Source organism: Physeter macrocephalus, chromosome 15, assembly GCF_002837175.3.
Source record: "Physeter macrocephalus isolate SW-GA chromosome 15, ASM283717v5, whole genome shotgun sequence".
Taxonomy (NCBI): domain Eukaryota; kingdom Metazoa; phylum Chordata; class Mammalia; order Artiodactyla; family Physeteridae; genus Physeter; species Physeter macrocephalus.
Genome location: NC_041228.1, coordinates 56,967,651 through 56,973,650, shown reverse-complemented (window position 1 = coordinate 56,973,650; position 6,000 = coordinate 56,967,651).

Sequence of the window (6,000 nt, the reverse complement as noted above, 5' to 3'; positions counted from 1 at the left end):
GGTCCGGGAAGATCCCACATGCCGCGGAGCGGCTGGGCCCGTGAGCCATGGCCGCTGAGCCTGCGCGTCCGGAGCCTGTGCTCCGCAACGGGAGAGGCCACAGCAGTGAGAGGCCCGCGTACCGCAAAAAAAAAAAAAAAAAAATCCATTTAACTATGTCATTGAGGAGCTTCCACCTAAGTTTCAATTAGAAGTGATTAATCTGCAATGTAATGATATGCTGAAAAGCAAATATTGAGAAGAATCGAATTCTATAAATTCATTGCCTTCCCAGCAATGAATATGTTCAATTAAAGTTCTATGCTAATGGATTGGTATCAGTATTTGACAATACCTATCTCTGTAAAAAGACATTTTCAAAGATAAATACATAAAATGTCATTCTAGATTAGTATCAACAGATAATTACAATACATTTTGATAATAGGAAAAACTAATATTGAACCCTAATTAAGTAAAATGTTATTTCCACAAATTCCATTCTTCTCATTAGACTTGTATTACAAAAAATTGTACTCAATTATTATTACTATATTTTAAATTTAATCAAAACTGTGAAAATTTGTTTTCTATTTTATTTTATTTTTTATTATTAATTTTTTACCAACAACTTTGACAATGAAGTTTATGTCCCCTCTGCACACCAACTAATCACTATATTCACCCACATTGACCTAAACCTTTTTATCCCCCTAGGTCTACACTACCAGCCTTTTGTAGTGACCACCATAATGTACTCCAATGGCAAAAGGTAAACCACCTGTTCTATTGATAAAAATGTAAATCTGGGGGCTTCCCTGGTGGCGCAGTGGTTGCGCGTCCGCCTGCCGATGCAGGGGAACCGGGTTCGCGCCCCGGTCTGGGAGGATCCCACATGCCGTGGAGCGGCTGGGCCCGTGAGCCATGGCCGCTGAGCCTGCGCGTCCGGAGCCTGTGCTCCGCAACGGGAGAGGCCACAACAGAGGGAGGCCCGCATACCACAAAAAAAAAAAAAAAAAAGTAAATCTGGAATAAGTAAATAGAAAAGGCATTTTTAAAATGAAGGGGTTTTTTTGGACATTCAGGTGCTCATTCTTGTTTTTTTTTTTTTGGACTAACTGGATGTTTATTTAAGCAGCTCCCTACCATTGATCATTAAGCCTATTTCCAACATTTTATATTATAAACGGCATCTTCATGACTCTCCACGAAACTAGAGTTGTCCTTCTTTCCCATAGCATATTAGTTTTCTCAAAACTGCATTTTTTTTTTTTTTTTTTTTTTGTGGTAGGCGGGCCTCTCACTGTTGTGGCCTCTCCCATTGCGGAGCACAGGCTCTGGACGCACAGGCTCAGCGGCCATGGCTCACGGGCCCAGCTGCTCCGCGGCATGTGGGATCTTCCCGGACCGGGGCACGAACCCGTGTCCCTTGCATCAGCAGGCGGATTCTCAACCACTGCGCCACCAGGGAAGCCCAAAACTGCATTTTTTTGAATTTTATTTTATTTTTTTATACAACAAGTTCTTATTAGTTATCCATTTAATAGATATTAGTGTATATATGTCAATCCCAAACTCCCAATTCATCACAGCGCCTCCAACCCCCCACGGCGGTTTTCCCCCGTTGGTGTCCATACATTTGTTCTCTACATCTGTGTCTCAATTTCTGCCCTGAAAACCAGTTCATCTGTACCATTTTTCTAGGTTCCACATATTTGCGTTAATATACGATATTTGTTTTTCTCGTTCTGACTTACTTCACTCTGTATGACAGTCTCTAGATTCATCCACGTCTCTACAAATGACCCAATATCGTTCTTTTTTATGGCTGAGTAATATTCCATTGTATATAAGTACCACATCTTTATCCATTCATCTGTTGATGGGCATTTAGGTGGCTTCCATGACCTGGTTATTGTAAATAGTGCTGTAATGAACATTGGGGTACATGTGTGAAATTTGTTTTCACTCTATTTTATTTTTATTATTTATTTATTATTATTTTTAAAATTAATTTTATTTTGGTTTTGGCTGCATTGGGTCTTCATTGCTGCACGCGGGCTTTCTCTAGTTGCGGTGAGCAGGGGCTACTCTTCATTGCAGTGCACAGGTTTCTCATTGCGGTGGCTTCTCTTGCTGCAGAGCACGGGCTCTAGGGCGCGCGGGCTTCAGTAACTGTGGCATGCGGGTTCAGTAGTTGTGGCTCGCGGGCTCTAGAGCACAGGCTCTGTAGTTGTGGCACACGGGCTTAGCTGCTCCATGGCATGGGGGATCTTCCCAGACCAGGGTTCGAACCCATGTCCCCTGCATTGGCAGGCGAATTCTTAACCACTGTGCCACTAAGGAAGCCCTCTATTTTATTTTTAATTTTTTTATTTTTTAATTGAAATATAGTTGATTTACAGTGTTGTGCTAATATCTGCTGTACAGCAAAGTGACTCAGTTATACACGTATATACATTCTTTTTTGTATTCTTTTCCATTATATTGGGTATTGTTCCCTGTGCTATACAGTAGGATATAGTTTTTTATCCATTCTAAACGTAATAGTTTGCATCTACTAACCCCAAACTCCCAGTCCATCCCTCTCCCTTCCCATCTCCCTGTTGGCAACCACAAGTCTTTTCTCTATGTCTGTGAGTCTGTTTCTGTTTTGTAGATAGGGTCTTTTTTGCCATACTTTAGATTAGATTTAGATTCCACATATAAGTAATATCATGTGGTATTTGTCTTTCTCTTTCTGACTTACTTAGTATGATAATCTCTAGGTCCATCCATGTTGCTGCAAATGACATTATTTCATTCTTTTTTATGCCTGAGTAGTATTCCATTGTATATATGAACCACATCTTCTTTATATAAATATCTACACAATATCTTCAATTTTGTCTTTTTGGCTATGAAGCCTATTAATCTGCCCTTTACAGAAAAAGTTTGCTGACCCCTACTATAGAGTAAAAAGTGAGGGGTAAATTCTGGTTCCACTAATGGCAGCAACTTGTATTAAATTAACCCTCCCACAGATAACATTTATAAAGTATTTTTTTAAAAAAAAGGAGTTCCCTGGCAGTCCAGTGGTTAGGACTTCATGCTTTCACTGCTGTGGCCCGAGTTTAATCTCTGTTTGGGGAACTAGATCCTGCAAGCCACGTGGCATGGCCAAAAAAAAAAAAGAGAGAGAAAAGAAAAGAAATCCAAGAGTTTCAAATATGTGGAAATTAAACAGCACACTTCTAAATAACACCTGGATAGGGAGGGTGGGAGGGAGATGCAAGAGGGAGGTGGTATGGGGATATACGTACACGTATAGCTGATTCACTTTGTTATACAGCAGAAACTAACACAACACTGTAAAGCAATTATACTCCAATAAAGATGTTAAAAAAAAATAACACATGGGTCAAAAAAGGAATCACAGGAATATTAAAACTATTCCGAACTGAATGATGAAAATGTAAACTAAGAAAATTTGTGTTATTTGTTAAAGCAGTGTTCAAAACAAAATTGGTAGCTTGAAGATACAAAAGATATCTTTTGTTATAAGATATCAAAAGTATTAAATCAGCGATCTAAGTTTCCACATTAAGAAACAAGGAAGAAACTTCCCTGGTGGTCCAGTGGTTAAGAATCTGCCTTCCAGTGCAGGGGACACTGGTTTGATCCCTGGTCAGGGAACTAAGATCCCACGTGCCGCAGGGCAACTAAGCCCATGTGCCACAACTAGAGAGCCCACATGCTGCAACTACAGAGCCTATGTGCTCTGGACCCCATGTGCCACAACTAGAGAGAAGCCTGTGTGCCACAACGAAGAGCCCGTGTACTGTAATGAAAAATCCCACATGCCACAACTAAGACTCAAATCAGCCAAAAATAAATAAATAAAAATATGTTTAAAATGCAGAAAAAGTGTTTTACAAAATTCAGCATTTGTTCACGATAAAAATTCTTAGCAAATAGCAAATTCCCTGAATCTGATAAAGAGCATCCTTAGCTAATCATATTTAATACTGAAAAACTGAATTTTTTCCTCCTAAGATCAAGAACAAGGCAAGAAAGGATGTTCAGTCTCACCACTTCTATACAACATTGTATAAGATGGAATAATAGTAGAAAAAGAAATAAAATACATATAGATTGGAAAGAAAGAAGTAAAACTGTCTTCATTCATAGATTATATGATCATGCACATAGGAAATCCTAACGAGTTTACCAAAAGCTATTAAAACTAATAAATAAATTTAGCAAGGTTGTAGGATACATGGTCAATATGCAAAAATCAAATGTGTTTCTATGCACTAACTTGGACAACTGGCAATTGAAAATATTTCAAATATTATTTACAATAGCAGTATATAATAGCATCAAAGTATATTACTTAGGAGAAGACTTGTATACCAAAAACTATAAAACATTGCTAACAGAAATTAAAGATCTAAATAAATGGAAAGATAAACTCTGTTGTTGAATTGAATTACTCAGTATGGTTAAAAATGTCAATTCCTCAAACTCATCTATAGAATCTGTGTATTTCCAGTCACAATCCCAATAGGTTATAGTGCAAAATTGACAAATTTGTTCTAAAGTTTAAATGGAAATGCAAAAGATCTAAAATAGCCAAAATAATCTTGAAAATAAAGTCCAATGTTGGAAAAAAAAAAAAGAGTCCAGTGTTGGAAGGCTCACACAATTGTATTTCAAGACTTAATATAAGGCTACAGTAATCAAGACAGTGTGGTATTGGCATAGACAAGGATACTTATACAGCTCAGTGAAACAGAATAGAGTCCAGAAATGGACCCACACTTATATGGTCAATTGATTTTTATAAATGTACCTTTTCAATGGGAAAAGAAAATCTTTTCAACAAATGGTGCCAGAATAACTGAACAAATATATGAAAAAATTGGACTACATTCCCTACAGCACACTATATACTGAAATTAATTCAGAATAAATTCTACATCCAAGTGTAAAAGCTAAAACTACAGACTTTCCAGAAGAAAATATAGGGCAATATTTTTGCAAACATGAATAGGCAGATTTCTTAGGAAAAGTACAAAAAAAAGCACTAAACATTAAATAAAGATTAAATTTATCAAAAATTTAAATTTTGAAATTTTGCTTATCAAAAATGTCATTCGTAGGTCTTCCCTGGTGGCGCAGTGGTTAAGAATCCACCTGCCGTTGCAGGGGACACAGGTTAGAGCCCTGGTCCAGGAAGATCCCACATGCCGCGGAGCAACTAAGCCCGTGCACCACAACTACTGAGCCTGTGCTCTAGAGCCCTCAAGCCACAACTGCTGAGCCTGCGTGCTACAACTACTGAAGCCCGTGCACTCTAGGGCCCACATGCTGCAACTACTGAGCCCACATGCTGCAACTACTGAAGCCAGCATGCCTAGAGCCTGTGCTCCACAACAAGACAAGCCACTGCAACGAGAAGCCCACACACCACAACGAAGAGTAGCCCCCGCTTGACGCAACTAGAAAAAGCCTACGTGCAGTAACAAAGACCCAACGCAGCCAAAAATAAATAAAATTTTTTAAAAATGTCATTAGTAAATGAAAAGGCAACCAACTAAAGGCTAACAAAAGTTATGTATCTAGAACATACAGAAAGAACTACAAGTCAGTAATAAAAAGAAAACCCAATAAACAAATGAGCAAGACTTAAACAGGCACTTTACAAAAGATTACAAGTGGTCAATAAGTACATGAAAAGATGTTGAACATTAGTAGTCATCAAAGAAATGCAAAATAAAACCACAATGGGATTCCATTTCAGACCCATAGAGTAACTAAAATGTTAAAAACTGACAACATCGGGCTTCCCTGGTGGCGCAGTGGTTGAGAATCCGCCTGCTGATGCAGGGGACACGGGTTCGTGCCCTGGTCCGGGAAGATCCCACATGCCGCGGAGCGGCTGGGCCCGTGAGCCATGGCCGCTGAGCCTGCGCGTCCGGAGCCTGTGCTCCGCAACGGGAGAGGCCACAACAGTGAGAGGCCCGTGTACCACAAAAA